We start from the raw sequence: 21,140 nt of genomic DNA, 5'->3' as shown, positions 1-21,140 counted from the left end.
GTGGGGGCGGAATCTCCTTGTGGAATTTTTGTTTCTTTTGGTCTGCAAAAATACCTGCCCTGGAGTATTTTTCTAGAGCCAGGTCACTCATTTTTAAATCGATCACAGTCTATAACTTTTTAGGTTTGTTAAAATAGGGCTCCCTGAGAATTAAACTTTTCCAGTAGGTTACTATTATTTATAAGGAAGTTCCCCAAATCTTAAAAGATGAGGAACTGTTTCCTACTTAGTAACAATCTTCTTTAATGTATCCCTGAATTTTTAAGTCAGTAGTTTTGGAAAGGTATGTATTGAGGTGGGGAAAATCCCCCTGGTGCGAAAGTTGCAAAAGCATGTCTATATTTTTAGAAAACGGGCCAGTTTTTGGAAACTGTATTGGGGGGCGCTGGGGATTTGCATCAAACTCGAGGACTTCACAGTAAATGACTCTTCGTTCCAAGGACAACTTCCATAGACCTAAGGAAGGGAAGGGAAAGCCATGAAAACTTTGGCCTGATTCCCCAGGACACTTTAGCCGGGGGTTCCAGAAAACTTCTTAGGCGATGACAGAGCGCGCCGTCACGTACTTGCTCTGAGTTTGCTTGCCTGATCTTAAAGTGCGCGCTAAATTTCTCCGTGCACTATATTTTCCAGGCTAGTGTTGCCAAAACCTCTACAGCCCGTCGCATCCGCCAGCGCTAGGCTAGGCGGCCGCCCAGGGAACCCGAAGAGGCGGTACGCGCCGCCAGGGCCGAGAGAGCGGAGTCAGCACTCCGGGCTGAACAGGGCGCCCCGAGCCCGGCTCCGTCCCCGGCCCCGCGGCGAGCGCCGCTCCCAGGCGAACTTGCCTGCCTGATTGTCACCTCGAATTCGGAAGCCCAGGCGCGCTTCTGCCCGCCGCCAGGCTAGCTAAACTTTTTCGCTGCTGCACCAGGAACCTTCCCATTCCCTGAGTAGCCTCCACCCTGGGTCCCTTCAGCACTTTTGCCCTTCTAGAGGAGGAAGAGAGAACAGCCTAAAGAGCCAGTTGTGTAGTACTAGTAGTAATGATAATGGTAATAATAATTGTTATTATTATCATCATCACCTTTATCCTCATCACTGTTGTTATTTCGGTCAGCGGCTCTAAGTCGGTTCACCCGGGAGCTGGTGAGAGTGAAAAGGTCCCTGGCTTCGGCAGATGCTATCTCTGGCTCTCGGCTCGGCAGAGTCTACTGTGCCTTGGCGAACATATTACAGGGATTAATATTTACGTTTTTTTATTTTAGTAAAACCAATGTCTGAGCCTCCGACAAAATAAATATAAGTCCCGCCAGACAAGCCAGGATGAAGCATTGCTTGCTCACGGGGATAGAAAAAGAGAACACGGGTAACTTTTTAAGATGAGTGCTTAATTATTTAAAAAGAAGACACTTTTTCTTTTCGATATTTATAAATTACTATTCGCTAACAAAGCATTTCTAACGACGCGAGCGTTGTACAATCCTTGGACTTGGCAGCGCTGTCGCCGCCACCTGTGAGGCATCGTACAGTAGCATTCAACAGATGCTTCAAGAAAACTGCGAAGGGTTTTGCTTTGCGAAACAGAACTTGAGTGTGACTGTATGTTCAGTAACAAATTAAATTTCAGAGCCCTGCAAAGTGGCTCAATTCAGTGGGGATGGAGGGAATCGGAGAATTCCCAAATGCCCCCTATTGGAGTAGAACAAAAAGTTCCGTTTACAAATCGGAAAACCAAGGCACAGAGAGAAGTGACCCAGAATCAGGAAGGAGCCCGATCCTTATCACTGCTCTCATATCCTTTCCCATCCCTAACTTCCGTAGCTACTGAGGCAAACAGTCCCTCAGCAGCCAGCGACTCCCTTCCCTTCTGCGCTCTGTGGAGTTCGAGCCTCCAATCTGCTGCACGGCCTCCCTGTAGCCTCTACCATATAATCGCTGCTCCACCGACCGATCCCAAGCAGCAGAACCAGAGTTTCGATATTTTTCTTAGGTCCAGCTACCTCGGACCGGCTGGCAGCCAGTTCCCACTTCTCTCACCCGTGGCCCACGGTACAGTGCCATGCAGCCTCGGCAGAGATCTGACACCTCTCACTCCCATTCCCTCTTAGGAGAAATCTTCTCTGTCCCTCTTCTCGGTAACAGCAAACAGCATCTCCACTACTAAGCTTGGTCTTGGTGCCCCCAAAGCGTTTCGGCCAAGGTGGCCCTGACCGCCCTTCTCTGTGCTGCAGCCAGGACGCCGCAGGCACCTGCCCGGCGCCCCGGAAGTCGGTGAACAAGAGCTCTCTTTGCCGGGTTGCAGCTCGGCTTCCCGTTAGTTGCCAAAAGGGAGGTTCGTGGTTGACCCCTTGCCCTGCTGCCTTGACCACGCCATGGCAGCCCTCGCAGCGGTCGGGCGACCAACTGGCTGTGGCCCCCAAACTGTGTGCGGGAGAAATAGGCGCAGCCCCGCCTTGGAAACCCGAAGGAGCTGCCTTCAGTGTGTCATTCTAAGCACTTCCCAGGGGGCCTATGGGTTCAAGACGGGAACTAAGCTGTGCCCTCTTGGGGCACAAAGGCCAAGTACTTTCCTTTCTCCCTTCTCTGCGTTTGAGGCTGGGGACAAGGGTGGGGAATTGAGACTTTTAACAGGGCCAAGGCTTTTGTGCACTAAACGTATTTGACCCTGTGAATGCCTCAGTTGCTCGGCTGGGGGAAGGGGCAGGAGTCGGGGAGGGAGTTTCAAAGCTCTTTGGAACTTCCAAGACTTGAGAAGTGTTTGTTGAACTGAAATGTTCAAGGGTGTGTGGGGTGTGTGTGTGGGTGTTCGGGGAGGGGTGTTCTTTGAACCTTTAAGGGTACATTCTTGAGGACCACCCCCCCCCCGCCGACTGACCCCGGTTCCCCTTAGTCTCCAGGCCTCATGAATCAACTTAATCATCATCATCATCACCACCACCACCACCACCACCACCGCGTCTCGCGCCCCCTGCCAGCAGGCTCCAGCTGCACTAAGAGACTGGTCCAAACAGGCCAGGGGCAGTGGAACGCTGAGCGCTGATTGGCCACTCTTGGCTCCACCCCTCATCCCTTGTTCAGCCCAAGAGCGGGGTGCAGCTTCACCGGCTCGGGGTAGGCGCTCTGGTGCTTGCCGAGGACGCTTCACTCCTCGGGTGCACCGATCTTTCTGATCCTGCCATTGGAGCAGCTAGATTGCCAGCCCTGGCTGCTCCATCGGCCTGCCTGCCCCTTACCTGCGATTGCATATGAACTTTTCTTACCTCTTCTTGCACACCGTTGTCGTCGAGATCGTCGTGGTGCTCGCGTGATGGCCTTCGTCCGTTTAGAATAGTGTAGCTAGTTAGGGGCCACCGAAGAAGAAAGAAGACGCGAATAGTGCAGAGATGCTGGAGGTGGTCAGTTACTATGCTAGAGTAAGATAGTGGAGCAAGAGAAGCCAAACCTATCCGGGGTCGCACGGTCGCCCAGAGGAGGTCGACTCGCCGGCGCTTGCCATCGCGCCGAGCTCCCTCCGTCCCTCCCTCCGCCGCGGCGCGAGATTGCGGCGCGCAGCGCAGCGCAGCGCACCGACTGCCGCGGGCTCCGCTGGGCGATTGCAGCCGAGTCCGTTTCTCGTCTAGCTGCCGCCGCGGCGACCGCTGCCTTGCCTTCCTCCCGGACGCTTGTGGTAAGTTGGAGCCCCGGGCGGCATTGCTAGCCAGGACCCTAACGGTTTAGGCAGGGGGGTGGGGTGGGGAGCGGGGACAGATCCCGGATGGCTGCAGTTTGCAAGACCGCACTGACCCGGGCGGGAGAGTGGAAGGGACTCTGAACGCGCAGATCGCCGAGGAACTGGGGTCTTGGGGAGGAAAGAGGAGCTTGCGTTCCACGGGAGGGGCACCTGAGTCTCGAAGGAGGTTGGGAAGGGGGGACTCGAAATGGGAAGGCGCCGGGCAGAGGCGCAGGCCTCCTGAACGCGGCGCCCGGGAAGCCGAGGGAGTAACGGAAGGCGGGCGTGGGGTCTCAAGAAGTGAGGTGAGAGGGAGAAGAGAGGGAGACAGAATGTGGGTGTCTCTGGGTAAAGGCTTGGGCTGCAGAAGGTGCAACTGAATTGCGGGTATAGACGACTACGTCTTTAAGAAATCTGATATCGGGCAAGTGGGAGGGGGCTCAAGGCTTGGGACAGTGGGAGCAGAGGGGAGGCGAAGGATCCGCTATTAAGTTCACATCGAAAACCGACCCTAATTTTCGGAGAGTCTCAGTGAACACCGGTAACTCAGGGGAGATAAAACACTGCGGATCTGTGTCTTGGTCTAACAGCTGTTGGCTGAATTTGAACAGCGTTGCTGATGATCACGTAAGTTTAAGAGGAGAGTATAAGGGCATACAGCGAGCCTTTTTTATTAGCTTACCTAAGTCACTTGGTGACAGTTTTATATTTTGAAAAGGATTGCCGAGAAGTCTCCAGCGCTCCCTCGTATTCCTGTTCCTTTACTCAATTTAACCTGACAAGCAATCTTAACAGCGTACCTTGGAATTGCTAAACATGAGAACAGGTTGCGATTCCTGATGCCACATAAAGTTCGTCACTGCAAAACGTGTCTGTGTGTCTGTTTCTTTAGTGCGCCGTGCCCTTTGCTTTTTGCTTCCTGTTGGGTAATATGCGACCTGAGGTGACGAACGTTTTGTATTGTGTCTGAGACACCTTTTAAGCGACAGCGCTCCTCCACTCAAATTCAGTGGGAGACATTTGGTACTTAGAGAATATCTGATTTGGTCAAGAATCACTGCCAGTAACACTGCTTCTTCATTAATATTTACCATCACAAGTCCCATCCAAGGAAGCCTCTGATTGCTGAGCCGCTAAGTGCACATACCCCTCACCACATACCTTTTCGGCAGGCTAACTGAGGGAACCTCGCTCTAGAGGGAAATAGCATTGAGCTAAAATGATTGGGGTTGGGGGAGATGCTGCGCAGTAAGAAACCTCTGAGTTCCCCAGTTTGCAGATATTTGTGACCTCACACACACAGTGGTGCAAAGGACATCTCTGTTCTGGAGTTAAGAAGTTTATCTACATAGCAGCCATTCTGACAATCAAAATATGAACACAGTAGAAACCGAGTGTTTCTGTAGTTGACTATGTATGTGTAGACATAATGAAAAAGGCCAATTGACATGCCCCACAGAAAAAATGATTTCTACCATGACCATTGCCATTTCTTTTGCAGTATTTAAGTCACACTGAATACCATCTTTCCAGAAAAGTATAATTTCTTTGCACCATGATACTTTGATCTTTAAGAGCCATCTACCTCACCCCCATGGGTGGGGGGAATTACATAATCTTTCTATATTTGGGGGAGGTAGGTTATAGAATATTTAACTATACTTCTCATTCCCTAAATATGTTCTTCTGGTCTTCCTGGAAGGAAATAAAATATTTATTTGTTTCGTCCGCACTATTTTTTTTCCTAATAGCTTTTATCATCTACAGCAACAAGCCCAACGCAAGTCCTGAGATTCGGAAGGTGGATAAGGCTTGTGATTGCAATGTCAAGGTAGGATCTGGGGTGCTTAAGCCAACACTGACAGTGCTTTTCTATCTGCATAATCTAGAGAAGGTTATTAACCTTTTCTGTGCTTTCTTGAGAGGTCTATATCTAGAGTTGTCATGGATGACGGTGATGACTTTTTCAGATAATAACATGACAGGCTTTGGTGCAGTATGAATTCATGGGAAGAGAGGTGAGAACTGACATTTTTGCAACCCTACTGGATGCTAGGCATGGAGCCAAGAGCATTACATATATACATTATTTCACATGGTCTTCACAGCCAGCCTCTGAAGAGGAAGCTATTCCTATATTATTGGTTCCATTGGATTTTTCCCTTTTATTTCTCAAGGTATTCTTGTAGATTAATTTAAGGCAATGGTGTAAGAAATCTTTCTTTGTGCTTTCAAAGCTACATGAGAAGTATATGTTTATTTCTTTAGCAATAAAAGTAAAATCTAAAAAAATTAACATCTCTGATATAATGTTGGGCAAATCCATTAAGGGCTTAGGCAACATGGGCATCTCACCCACAGAGGTTTACAGATGGTAGATTTCTTCTCTGGAAAATGAATTTTAAAATCATATTAGATTTGTAGGATTATCACTACCGTTCAGTACTTAATTATGTAGGAGTATTTCTGCACTTACTGGTAAATAAATAAACCTAAATAATAACCTGAAGTCTGCATCAAACCCCAATTATTTTACTGTTCCACTTACATCCTTCAGGTAAACATTATTACTCTCCAACTAAAGGAAACACACAAATTAAAACAAAATTTGAGGAAAAGATTACCAGTAACCAATATTAAGTATCCTCAGCTACTCTTATTAAATTGTTCAAGGCCTGAGATTGAAGAAGGTGACTGTTGCTAAGTTATAATGGCTCCAGAAGCTCCAGACTATTTGGCTGGTATCACTAAAGAATCTTTCAGCACCTTCCCTTTAGAGCAGTGGAATACCTCACAAAATGAGAATGTATCGTACTTGTATTGAGATTATTTTAGTAGAGCATCTGGTAAAGCTTCGTGATTTAACATAAGAAATAATAAATTATGTCCCACTAATGGATGGATAGCCATGAGCAAACTAAGAAAACTTGACCATAGTTGGGGTTAATAACATATTATTTAAATATAACATATATTAATGTTATATAATAATATAATAGTATATTAACCCCATGTGATGTGAAACACATGGATATTAAGCATTTAAAAAATTTTAAATTATTGCACAAAGCGATGTTTTTATTATTATTAATTTGTCACTGTTCCAAGATACCTATGTTATTTAATCTAAAACTTGTATACTATTTAATCTTAGAAACCACCAATCACCAGATTAATGAGTGTTCCATCAGTGGATCACTCTATCTCTGCCTTTCTTCAAACCATTTTACAGCTTCCTCATATACTGAGAACATTGCTGCAAAACAGCCTAGTAATCACCATTTTAGACAAATAACATTGAAACCAACCAAGAAGTTAAGCTGCACCATCATTTAGCCAGTTGCCAGCGCATTTTATACTCTTGCTCACATGCAGCAACTCTTTGGCAGTCACTTCTGAAATTTTACTGCACAAATGATATAGTGAAAGCAGGATTTCAAATAAGATACACATGAGCTGGAGTCTTAATTATGTTTTGTCTCCCTGTACCCAACATCTCTACTTCACCCTATTTATCCCTTCCTCCCTTCAGCTGTGGTTAAGACTGTGCCACCTGCTGTTTACTAAGATACTTGCTTATTACAACATTGTACATGTAGTTGGCATTTGATAAAGTTAATCTTGTTAATATGGCTAACCTTATTCGTAGATGACCACTTACATAGTCTAATTTGAAAAGCACTAGAAAAGTCTTTTGACTCCCAAACTAGTAGCCTTCATGCTATTCCACAGCACTTAAAATTCTACATTCAGAAATTTCCTTCTTTAATCTTAGTCATTGTCTCCTTTAAATACAAATATCCACTTAGAGGGGTAACCTGTTATCATTACCTATTAATAACTAAGCATAAATTTATTGACGGCTATCAGAAAGACTTTAGAACTGCACTGTCCCATACAACAGCCACCAGCCACATGTGGCTATTTAAATTTAAATTAATTGAAATTAAATAAAATTGTAAATTCAGTCCCTTAGTCTCACAGACCACATTTCAGCCACATGTGGCTAGTGACTACCTATTGGACAGTCAGATATAGACCATATCCATCACTGCAGAAAATTTTTTTTTGTCAGCAATGTACTAGAAAGTAGGGACCCTCACATTTTTCACAGAACACTTCCTCTACCTCCTTGCTTTAAGCAAAACCTGGATTTTTCCTACTTGGATTTCTCCTACAGAAGTTTTCCAACTTCCTGACAAATGAAGATGAATTAATCCTTAACCTCTACCTCTCCCCACTTCATTAATCTTATTACTCCTCCACATGTAAGGGCTTAAAATTATGGTTGAAACTCTCCGAGTTCCATTTTTTTTAACTTCCAAAACACTAGGACATGTCTCTTCTACTCTTATTTTAAACAATCCTTTATTGAAACATACACCATTCCAACATTTCTTTCTTGTCTCTGCTGTCTACACCTTCATGGAAATTTTTGGCACCTGGCTCTTTCCTACTGTTCATTTTTAATCTTTCCGTTCTCTGGAGACTTCAGTATCTATGAATATTGCCAGATAACAGTCTAGTCTCATAATTCCTTGACCTCACATTTTCCATTGTCCTCAGCTTCAGGCCCATGGCCACACCTTAAATGCATCAATTTCTAAAATTTTAAGTTCAGAAATACTACCCTCGGATGATGACATTCAGTCCCCACCCCACGCCCACTTTTTCTTCCCTTGTATCTGCTCTTCAACCTCATCAAGTCTTCCTGGGCCCTTCTAAAAGTTCTTAGTTATAATGCCCTCTCTTGGCTTCACTTCATTTTCTTCCTAGTCTGACCCTTATGTCAGTCATGTCTGTGTTTCTTATCATCACCCAATACTTACCCCTCATTGCCCTTTTAGTGTTTCTACCTTTTACCTCCACTATTTTGAGTTAATCTCGCCTATTTTCTACTCTGATTGTGAGCATTAATGGAAAAAACTAAGAAAACTACACATTTACAGTTATTAAAATAACCAAGCTGGGCTTCCCTGGTGGCGCAGTGGTTGAGAGTCCGCCTGCCGATGCAGAGGACACGGGTTTGTGCCCCGGTCCGGGAAGATCCTACATGCTGCGGAGCGGCTGGGCCCGTGAGCCACGGCCGCTGAGCCTGCGCGTCCGGAGCCTGTGCTCCGCAACGGGAGAGGCCACAACAGTGAGAGGCCTGCGTACCGCAAAAAATAATAATAATAATAATAAATAACCAAGCTTTCCTCTGACTCATTTTTCTATTAAATGTTCCTATGAGCCTGTTCCCCATCGTATCTCCAACCATACTCCTCTATCAGAGTTTCTTTTGGCACAGGGGAAAATGTTGAGGTAGTCAGCAATGACCATTTCATCTGTCCTAAATTTTTAAACATGTTTCTTATTATTCGAGTCTAAGTGACTTTAAGAGCAAGGTATCCTCTGGTGGACAGCAAAGGGGATAGATTTCTGATAAAAGGGGTGACCAATAGAGAAAGCAGAGCATATAGAGTTAGTCCAAGGTGCCTTGGAGACAGCCTGAACTGCTGTACAAGGTGATCAGCCAAGTGTAGGAGGAATGAAGGTGAGTAGTGAGTGTGACTGTCCAAAGAAAATGAAGCAGCTTGAGATTGGGAGTGAGGAAGGAAGGATGAACATTCAGAGTTACCAGCATTATTGGCAGGATATGAAGGTAGACTCAATATAAAATTATTAAAAATTAAAATTAAACACCATTGAAACCAAAGACAATGTCAACTAACCTCTAGAAAAGAATAGCAATGAACAAACTGACCAGGGCTCTCTTTATCATATGCGTGTGTGTGTGTGTGTGTGTGTAAAGTGACTGTTGTCTTTAAAATCATTAGTAAATGTCTATGAGTAAATGTCACAGTGTTCAAATCTTTTTATACGTGTATTTTAAACTCAGATCTCTCATTTTATCTCAGTAATCAAGATTGAATACTTTCAGGTATGGCTTCATGTAATCAGGGTAGGAAGACTTGCCCAAGTTAGCAAGTAATTAGTCTTCAAAAAAGAGGTATAAAATATGATAATATTAGCTGTTAATTATTGAAAGTTACTATGTACTACACATTTCTAAGAGATTTGCATGTATTACTCATATAAGCCTCACAACTTCCCCATGAGAAGGTACTACTAATATCCGCACTTTGCAGGTGGGGAAACTGAGGCACCACAGAGGTTAAATAATCTGGTCAAACTAATTGACGAAAATCAAGCGTGAAACCAGGCAGTTTTGATCCCAGAGACTATGGTATTAAGCAGTAAACTCTACTGCCTGTGTTTAGGAATTGATTAGTTTTTCTTTCATACTATAGTCACTAGTCTTTGGTAGAACAGATTTGCATGTGAACATGAGGATATTCTTGACAGTGTCCATTAATCATTAATGTGCTGCTTGGCAAGGTAAAGAAAGGCATGTAACATTTTGTCTGGAGATTCAGCTACTGATACAAAAGTAGAGCAAATGAGAAAGTACTGTTAATGCCAAGGGACACAAGGACAGGTAGCCTGAGTGAAGCTCAGTGGAGTTGCAGAGATCATTTAAAGAGTGAAATGAAATCAGGGACATAATGCTATTATATACAGAGGATGACTACAAAGGGTTAGGTATCACTATAGTGAGTTGGACATATAGGTGTATGTGGTTTGTCCTCTACGCAACATCACAGCAAAGGTCATTCGAATTTGGTCATTTATATAAAGTTGCCTACTTGGAATTGAAACAGGAAAATTGAACTCCTGGAGGTCAGAGACTGGAGTGATAAAAGGCTCATTAAAAATCATTTATCATATTTCAGAGATATTTGAAGGGTTTTATGATCCCATTTGCCATGTATTACCTTTTCACACTGGCATCAGGAGAAATAATTTGATAACTATGACTTAAAAAACAGGTATTATAAAAAAGTAATAGCTTTTTAGTTTAACAATCTGAGCCCAGGTAGAAAGACTGTACCAGAGTACAATATTTAAACTAAAGTTAATGCATGGTAGAAAGAGCATACTTACAAAAATTCTGTATGTTTAAAGGATTTTTTTTAAGTTTCTCCTTTTAAATTAACAACTTACATTTATTACTTCAATTTTAATGACACAAAAACTGTGATTCGTGATCCAACCATAATTTATTACTAGAAATAGTGGAGTCAGATTGGAGAAGTCCAGTACTGTGGTATGAGCTCCCCCTCCTAAATGTATTTAAATTCTACCTGGTCTTCAAGATTTAGCTCAAGCCCTTTCCTCTTGCATGAAGCTTTTGTTGACTAGCCCACTTATATGGCAAACCCCTTGCCCATAATAAGTAATCAGTTAATGTATCTTGATTGATACGTTGCCATGTATGATATCCATATCTGTATCTAGCTATGTGATCTCCTAGGAATGTATATTTCAATGGTTCAAGTAAAAGTGAAAGAAGATAAAGGAAGAACTAAAGTAGAATTTTTAGTACACCTGCACAATAGCATTTAAGAATTCAAGGCATCTAAAAGAATAACAGATTTCTCTGAAATGATTACAGGTAATCTCCCTGAACAAATTTTAGAGCAATTAATAAATTGTAAGTATTTTTAAACTAATTAGCTAAAGCTTAGCCCTATTATGTACAGCTTCATTTTTCATTTCACAGGGAAACATACCATGTTTTACATATATAAGTGTGTCATATCTGTATAACAGAGAGGCACCACATTCTATTGGCTACGTACCCATCTGGTGAAGATGTGCTCAATGTTTAGGAACATTTTCACATTCTGGCCATAGAATCCCCTCGTTATTTAGCCTTTAATTAGTAATCTCAAAGGTCTAGATTCATTTCATGGTATGGGTTGATGACTCAGAGTGAAGCAGAACTTTTTCTTTTTAAAATAATCCCCAAATGCCTTTGCAGCAAATAAATTTGCAAACAAGAGCTTTATTGCCTCACTTTTGTAATGTGACAGGAGTTCATAGGTTTACTATTAATGAATTGCTTTGATAAAATCATTAATCTGTTAGTTTTTTTCATCATAGATTAGAAAAACAGTTAAAATTAATTTAATGCTTTGTGGCTTGTTCTAGCAATTTTTCGGTTAATCACTGATTCCCAAACAATAATAGACCCATATCTTATATTATATAATGTCAATCTGAAAGAGATTCAGAGAGAAGTTGATGATGTTATTTTTGGTGGAAGTAAAGCAAGAAGGATCTGGTACCTCTCCAACAAATTTTTTTAAAAACCAAATTTTAAGAAAGTAGAAATGAACTGGTTTCTCTAGTCCTTTCATCATGCTTCCATACCTATTTTAAAAACTCACTATGCAAATGGAAAAGAACTTATGATGTATGGTAGAAGTATAAGCCTCCAAACTACTCATTGGTACAATGACTCTTTTCCCCCTTTGGAAGATATCTTTTTTTAAGATGGTTACTTCTTTTTTAAAAATTTTTATTGGGGTGAAATACACATAAGATAAAATTTACCATCTTAACCATTTTTCAGTGTAAAGTTCAAAAGTATGAAACACATTCACATTATTGTGCAGCCATGACCATCGTCTATTCCCATAACTCTTTTCATCTTGTAAAACAAACTCTATACCCATTAAACAATAACTTTCCATTCTCCCCTGCCGGCAGCCTCTGGAAACCACCATTATGCTTTCTCTCTGATACAATGACACTTGTTCTCCAAAGTCTTGAGTTAGCAAGTACATATTCTTTAGTTTGAAATTTCATTACCATCCTCTCATTGGGTAGTGGTCTACCTCAACTTTTCCTGTTTCTACTGCCAAACATCAGCCAATTATCTAAAGTTTGTGAGTAAATTTACAAAATTCACTATCCATGTTTATCTGCCAAATTAGTCAACTATAAGATGAAGGTGAGTCTAAAAGCCTGTAAGAATTGTGGATTTCAGTAAGTCTTTGTTGAGGGCCTACTATATGCCCAACACTCTGTTGGATGTTAGAGAAGTGATATACATATTACCCAATATATCCCTAAAGAAGCTAATAGTCCTATTATACCGAAAAGGCAATTCCATGTAATAATAAAGTTCTTCAATTTATGGTACAGGCTTCATTGATTTCTCTCTTTCCTACCCTCCCATTTAGGATGAATGAGGAAAAAATGGGTCAGTCACTTGCTCTACTTGAGCCTCAGTTTTTACAACTATAAAATGAGAGAGTTGAAGTAGGTGGTCTTTCTGTCAGCGTCCTTCAAACTAACCTCTTTGTTACAAACAAGAATACGGAAAACACTGAGGTTAAATAACTGACATCCTTAAGGTTATAAATCTAAAGACACAAATTATATGAATATATAAAACAGGGAAAAGAATATAGAGAAAACTCCCACAGATTTTACCACTGTGATGAAAATAGTCAGAGTTTAAAATTCAAAAACATTGAAAACCTTAGAAGATAATATATTGCTATAAAGTAATTTGGTATTATTTTTTACCTTAGATTAGTACCATTTTCAGAAGAGCAGACAAATTTGCATGTCCATAGTTGATATTCTGAGTGTCTTGATTCAGAGTGAAGCAATAGGATCAAATAAAAGTACACGTATTTCTGCAACATAATATAGAATACATTTATGGCAACACATATTGTTAGACATTTTTTAAAAGACCCCCTCCTCCCAAATTATTTTACTTTCACATGATAAGTGAAATAATGCTCATTCTTTCTGCCTTGGAGTCATTCTTGGATCACCTCTCTTCATCTTATTCTCAATTAAATCCATCGTTATAGCTTCTGAATAATTTTTGGAAAATGCTGCTCAGATATGTCCCTCTTTTTATTCCCATTGTGATTACAGCATTTCATGCTTAGTGCTTTAAATCTCACTTCATACAACTTCCCAATTCCATGTTTGAACTCTGCACACCCCCCACTCCCAGCACAATGGCACAGAATAATGCTGCCCAACTCCAGATGCCAAAGTAGCTGTCAACTGCCAAGGTAAAACAGACTACAAGGTGGGTCATGAAATAATGATCTCCAGGGAATGGGTGACATTGGGAAATGACTGCAAACAGTCTCATGGTTCATTCAGAGAAAGATGCACTGTCTTATTATGAAGGTGAGGGGTTAGAGGGGGAGGTGAAGGTATTATGCAGACTATACGCCAAGAAGCAATGGTTAAAATTCAAATGAGTTACAATTTTGTATATGTAGTGTAAGAAGACTACTGGCCATATAAAAAAGCATCTAGTTGACCCCCACGTACATAAGACTACTAGAATTTGAATTTTGAATTTGAAAGAAAATAGAAACTATTGTTTGCACCACTAAACACACTGGACTGCACTTTGTTGTTGTTATTTGGTTTTTAGATTTCACGGTCTCCTATGTGCCAAGCATGGTGTTTAAAGTTTTATATGCATCATCTCACTTTTTAATTTGAGTCTTATCTTTCCTATTGGATTATGAATTCACATAGGACAAAGGTTATATATTATTCATCACCCACCCCAACTACCCTCTGCATACATCATTACACATTGAGGGTTCGTTCAATATATATTTGCTGAATAATTAATATATAAAAGCACACGAGCACTGTGGGAAAAGATTTTTATGGTGCAAATTTAGAATTAAATAACCTGGGTTATAGTCTTTTGTGAGCCTCTATGTTATCACCTGTTAAGAAAGTAAATCAGACTCGATGGTTACTAAGGTCACTTCAAATGGTACAATCTTATGAAAATACTAACGGTTTTCTAGTTCTGAAAATCCACCACAAATAATAATGCTCAGGTAGCTGATTTTTATAGCCCAGAAAATAATGCTCATGACTAATTACATAAGAAACCCTTAAAAAAGCTAAAGCCATTCCTCATTTCAGGTCTTGACCTTGTTATTTTCCATTCATTCATTCCAGTGTCCTACATTTGAAATGATTTATGTTATTTAAAGATTACTGAATGAGGGGAAATATCTCTTATTTTTGTCTTTTATTACTTAAAATAAATTTAAGAGACCATTGGCTATCAATAACAAATTAAACATAACCATTTTTTGGTGGTTTAAAATAAACTGTGTGCAGCTACAAACCCTCCACAAGTGAAGTTATTTAATGACTTGATAGGATGGATAATACCCTGCTGTCTTTGCAGAAACCATTAAGTTATATATTATAGTTATTCTAATAGATCACAAACTAACTTCTTTAGGCTATAGAAATGTCACTAAAGAATAATTGTCATTGATTTACCTTTCTCAATAGGATCTCTAACAAGATTTCTATATCATCTTGAATGGTGAATCATAACATGACAGATATTTTACTTTTTGAGGGAGTTAAGGAAAATTTTAAAATATTTTTTTAAATTTTAAAATGTTTAATAGGTATACAAAGTTTAAAAAGAAGTAAAGGTCAAGTGGATCAAAATGCTTCAGAAAAAGTCTTTTCAACATGAAAGCAATGCAGAAATACAAACAATTCCAGTGATTCATATTGTCAACCTTTGAACATCAATAACTGTTTTACCCATAGTAAAGAAGAAAATTAGAGATATTTATGTTCCCTAGTTTAAAACTTTCCATTATCTTAACTCTTATAGCTATAAAAGTGTCAGGAAGAATAAATACACATCATATGCAGAAAACTCAAAATTTCTTGATAACACTACATATTTGCTAATATAGGTACATTTTTAAAGATTCAACTTAATATCTATGTTATATTCTCTTTTATCACTTTTTATATTTTCTCTGTCTTTTTAATTTTCTGTATTTGCTATTGTAGACTTTTTCAGCCTAAGAGCTACTCTTTTATTCTCCTTTCCCTCTTTTTTCTCTCTCATTATTTCTCTTATTTTCTAACACAGGCAATATATACAGCAGAAGTGTTTAATAATACAGTCACTGAACATTCTTATTATTAATATATCTACTTCTCATACCATAATGAAATTTACATTTGTAGACATGTAGAGTTTTCACATATCTTTCTCATGTATTTTCTCATTTGATTTTAAACATAACTGGGAGTTAGGGCCAGTTTTATTACATCGATTACACAAATGAGAAAACTAGGGGTAAGAAAGGTTAAATTACTAATCCAAGGTACAGAGTTAGTTGTATAGCCAGGATTCAAATAAATCCATGCTTTCTCATTCAAAATTTTAGTCTATTTCCAGTACACCCCCTTCCCCTCATGCCATGGACATTTAGTTCCAGAGGACTTTAGGTGTTCACAAATAAGTGGCGTAAATATGAGAGAGAGAGAAGTCATATTACTCTGGGATGATTAAAGAACATCTGACAAATGTTTACTTTTCTACAGAGGAGCAGACGTTCATTTGTATATGGCCAAGGTTTAAATAAATATAGGCTGATTGATGAGTAACATGACTTTGATGAAAACCTGAAAAAACAAATCACTTTCTGCAGAATAAATTGTAAGGCTAGCTGTCCAGTTGTACTTTAGGCAAGGAATGTTTCTTGAAAGTCAATCAAGTCCTCTTTGATTTCCCCTTCCAATATTTCAATACAGTGTTTCAACTTATGTCTTTTTCCTTACTTTTAGAACCACTAGCCCTACCCCTGTTCAAATTTCCTGTGATATCCAGAGCCCTAATAACAGAGAATACTTTGTATGTTCAAAATAGAATTAAATACAAGTATTGGAAAAGACTTTTTTTCAGAAGAAAATTCTGATTAGTATAAAGTGGTCCTATTAGTTCTCATTAAAAAATTGATAGAATATTGAATTGTTTTACCCCAAAGTCAGCTTTCAGTGGAGAATTTTTCATGGGAGTTCATTAATACCTTGCTGAATATCAGTGTTGTCAATGCTCCAGTTTATGATTGAGCTTCCTAATTAGACATTATCTTATTCCTTTAATATCTTAGAGTTAATTGAATACATAAGCTATTACTTTATACAGGGCTTTAAAAGAAAAAGAAATTGGTGGACAGATATTCATCTGGAGGCCTTTAATTGCATTTTATATAATCTTTTTCCCCTGTATCAAAATCTATCCTTTATGAGGAGTATTCGGTTTACTCTACTTGTATTTAGAACTCTTGAGTCTTTGAAGGTGACCCCAGATGGTAGGAAGGAGAAAAGGCAGGGTCATTTATGGCTTGTTCATGATTTCTCCTTGTGTTCTATTTTGATCTCTAATTACATCCCCCTGAAAAATACCTAATTCCTGTGCTACCATCTTTAATGAATCTAAAGTTATATCATTTGTTTTGGTACACAATAATTTCAAAAGATTTATTCACTTTTGTCCTCAGCCAGGTTTCAACCTGTGGCACTGAAGCCTACTCTAGATCTAGCTGAGTAGCCATGTAGATTTTTATCATCATCACTAAAGAAATATTTTTTGAAGCTTAATTATGCCTGACATTGTAAAAACGTGGCAGAGAATATAACATTTATTTTTAGAGGCACAGAATTGTCAAGCCAGTATTTAATGAACATTTCTTCTGTGGTATGGTTACTACCATGGAAGGACTTACATCTTATTTGATAAAATATATAGACATGCAACAAAAATTGGGACATTATATAATACTAAATGAAATACTAAATTATGTGCCATACACAAATGAAGAGAGAGAAACAATTAAGGGAATTTTATTGTAAGAGATAGGAACTGAACTGGAGCCCAAGGATAACCAGGTTTTGAACTGACACAGAGGAAGGGAAACCTTCCAAGGGCGGTGGGACGTTCATGTTTCACAGTGTGAGAAAAAGTAAATTAGGGACTAGTTACTGATTTAAGTATATTTAAGATAGTGGTGAGACATGCACCATCAGATGTTCTTTGGATAGCTGAAAATATAATATTTGATCTCTGGAGACAGGTCAAGCCTGGAGGTAAAAGAATTTAGAGCAATTCATACTAGTCTAGTTTAGCTGAATTTCAAAACTTTCCAAGGGAGAGAAGGTTGTAAAGAAAGAAGAACAAAGATCCAAACTTTAAGCATTGATTATTCAAAGCTTTGGGGAATATCTAAGGATCATATTTATCACAGAATCTTCAAAATGAAACTCCCAGCTTTTTTCCCAACTTTATTCATTACTACATTCAGTGATTGTTAAGGTTCTGCTCTGTGCAAGACATTTGACAGTACTCCAGGGCCTCCCAGAAGAGGAAAGAATACTTAGTTCTTATCTCCAGTAGTTTGGAGTCTAGTTAGAGCTCTAGTATATAAACTCTACATAAAGGATTTGGCAGAAAAAGGCCACTGTTAAACTTAGACAAATTTCAAGGAGTAGCGTAGATAAAAAGAGATTGTATGGGATTAAAATTCTGATCTGAAAACTTCTTTGCCCCAAAGCCTAAAGAAGGAATATGAATTTGGATAAACTTTCTCAGGTGACTTTTTCACTATAACCTAAACATATAATGACCAAATCTCTTTTTTACTGACTCAAATTTTCAGATGGATTAAAAAAAAAAACTCTCCATGAGTCTGGAGTCATTCATGCCCAGTCTTTTTACTCTTAACTTACTTAATGAATCAGCAAACATGAGTTCAGCACCTCTTATGTGTCCAGAAATGGGTTAGGTTAGTTGAACAATGTAAGATTCTTACACAGAGGAGTAATGTGGATTATTTGTTATTAGCAAGCCCATAGATATCTGAATTACACGTTGGCTTATACTGCAAGTAAGTAAATAATGAGCTGTAGTTTAAAATCTCAGATAAAATCAACTGTCTGAATATCAAGTGACTGTTAGTTCTCGATACCAAAAGAGTTTTTATTAGATTATTTATGGAGTTGGATAATTTTAAGAATATTAGCAAAGTACTTTATAATTCCTAAATGCATGGATGAAATTATAAAAGCAACAGCACGTTAAGTACTAAGCATTTTAATAAAGCAATAGAACAAAAGTGTACTGAAAGAATTTGTAACAGACTTAATATTGCTTGTGTTTTAAAGATGAATAAACTAAGGCCTTAGAGAGGGTTCCTGACTTGTTCCAGGTCACACAGCTAATTACTGGCAAAGCTTACAAAGAGAACCCAAATTTCCTAAATCTGAAATCAGGTTCTTCTTTACCATGGCCCACTGCTTCTTGAAGGTTATGTGGCATATTAAATGAAAGCCTTTAAAAATTTGACTACAGCATACTGTCCTTGAGAAGCATGTCATGCTTAATAAATTCAGAATGAACAGAAAGTACATTTACATTCTTGGCTTCAGTAATTAGAAAGTTAGTACAAGTATGCGAATACTTTCAAGATTATGACTTCTATTCTTACCGACATATAGGTAAAAGATATGTGTGTGAGATATGATATACATTACATGTATATAGTCACAATGAGAGAAAGAAACATGTAAAATACAAATAAGAGTATTTTTTGAGATTTAAATTAGATGACTGAGCAGTTGACAGGCCACGTGCACTTATTTATCTTAGGCTTTATTTCTTAATTTGTTGGCGAAACTGAAGTCTGAAACAGCTCAAGGCTGGATGCTTCCATTCTATAAATTACATCTTTTAAAATGTACAAATGCAAGCATGAGTCACTAGCTACAGAATTCCAGCTTTAATCCATTATGTCATTTTTATAAGAAAACAAACCAGTGACCTTCATGTGGTTTTAAAGACAATGAATCTGTGAACAACAGAGTAGGTGAAAGATGAAATCATAATATAAACAATCATGAGTTCAATGGCATAATGTAAAAGGTAAAAAAATGAAGTACATTTTAGAGAATGAAGTCTGTTTGCTTCTGTGATTCTTCTTCCATTATTCACTTGCATGTATGCTTTGCATATGTTGGATTGATTTGAAACCGAATTGAAACATTCACATATCTTGTAAGCAAATTTTAAATAGTTAACTTTCATTTAGATGTGCACTAGAGGAAATGGTAACCAGAAGGAAAGTGGATAGCTCAAAAAATCCTCAATGTGTGTTTTGATCAGTGGTATCAATTTTCTATTCATCCAACTTTTTTTTTTTTTTTTTTTTGTGGTACGCGGGCCTCTCACTGTTGTGGCCTCCCCTGTTGCGGAGCACAGGCTCCGGACGCACAGGCTCAGGGCCATGGCTCACAGGCCCAGCCGCTCCGCGGCATATGGGATCTTCCCGGACCAGGGCACGAACCCGCATCCCCTGCGTCGGCAGGCGGACTCTCAACCACCGCTCCACCAGGGAAGCCCTCATCCAACTTTTTATCAGAACTTTTAAACTATAGTATTACTGAAATTATTTATATTTACCATTCCATATAGTAAATATAGAACAGAATCTTTGAGGTAAGAAGTAGTTCAGGCAAGAAATCATGGGAACCTCCGGTAAAAACAGGAGAGGAAGGGAAAGGAATTAACAAGTATTGAGCCCCCATCATATCCTAGTCAGTGCATTTGGCAAAGTACATATATTACCTTAAGTAATTTTCACAGCCACCATAATAAATAGGAAATGCAGACATAGGGAGGTTAAGTCACATACCCAAACACATAGCTAATCTGGGGTAGAGCCTGGAGCCTAAACCTAAGTCTGTCTGACCACAAAGGTTGTGTATACTTTTACCATGGCACCTTAACAGCCTTACATTTTAAAAATATCCCAAATACTCATGGAAAAAAATATGCTCTCGGGATAACAATTACTTAGTCACTGAGAATGTTCTCAAAGAACTAAATGGAAGACAAATTAAGAGACATTAGTCATATATCAACTTCTACAAATCAAGAATGTGTGTATTTTCAAAGATCTCAGTTCATTTTTAAAGGTGAGAGAATAATCATTTACTAATAGAAATAAAGATGGAAAAAGTGTGCAAAATGTTATCTAATAATAGTAATTGGCAATGAAATAGGAAAATGGAAGAAATTAATCATAATGTTTTTTAAAAAAGACAGACACAAATTATTTAATCATAGATTTTTGTGATTAAGAGCATTTAGAGTAGGTAAAGGTTAAAAAAAAATTAACTTAAAGCTTTGGAAGATGGTGTTTATTAATGAAGATTATTGTTATATTTGGAGTGATTAATATTGTTATCTATATACTCTTTAACATAGAGTAAGCAAGTGTTCTAAGGGTAGTTTGGGGAATAGTTTTAAAGAGCACTTTAAATAGGTTTTAGGATCTAAGCTTTTTCATCTTAAAAATGAGGATAATAATTTGTTCCTTGAGGGATTGACCCTAGGATATATAATGTATAATGTATATGAAGAACCTAGCACATAATAAACTTTCAGTAAACAGTAGAAGAAAAAAGACCAGACAGTTTCACCTTAAGTTCCCCAAAATCATATTTACTAGGAAAAAAGGCAGTCATAATAACATAAGAAACATTTTGACTACATATATCATGAAATTCCATTCTGCCTTTGTATCTTAATAGCATAGTACTAGTTGATTCTAGTTGAATCTAATTTCATATTAATAGTCAATTTAATTTCATATAGTCATATATTTTCATAATTAACAAACTCAAATCTAAACATGGCACCTGCATTTTAAGTGCAAATCATATTAATGTCAAATTG

General features: G+C 38.8%; 1 protein-coding gene across 1 annotated transcript in view; it reads left to right on the top strand.

Annotated features, from left to right (window-relative positions):
- Positions 1-3,105: 3,105 nt before the first annotated feature.
- HTR2C (5-hydroxytryptamine receptor 2C) overlaps positions 3,106-21,140 on the top strand; it is a 258,300-nt gene continuing 240,265 nt past the window's right edge. Inside the window, exon 1 of the mRNA XM_030835721.2 lies at positions 3,106-3,649. The gene's annotated coding sequence lies outside the window, so the exon portion shown is untranslated. The remainder of the gene's footprint in view (positions 3,650-21,140) is intronic.

The sequence above is a fragment of the Globicephala melas genome, chromosome X, assembly GCF_963455315.2.
Source record: "Globicephala melas chromosome X, mGloMel1.2, whole genome shotgun sequence".
Classification (NCBI taxonomy): domain Eukaryota; kingdom Metazoa; phylum Chordata; class Mammalia; order Artiodactyla; family Delphinidae; genus Globicephala; species Globicephala melas.
The sequence above is the reverse complement of the archived record's forward strand: the minus strand, read 5'-3'. Positions and strand labels throughout refer to the sequence as shown.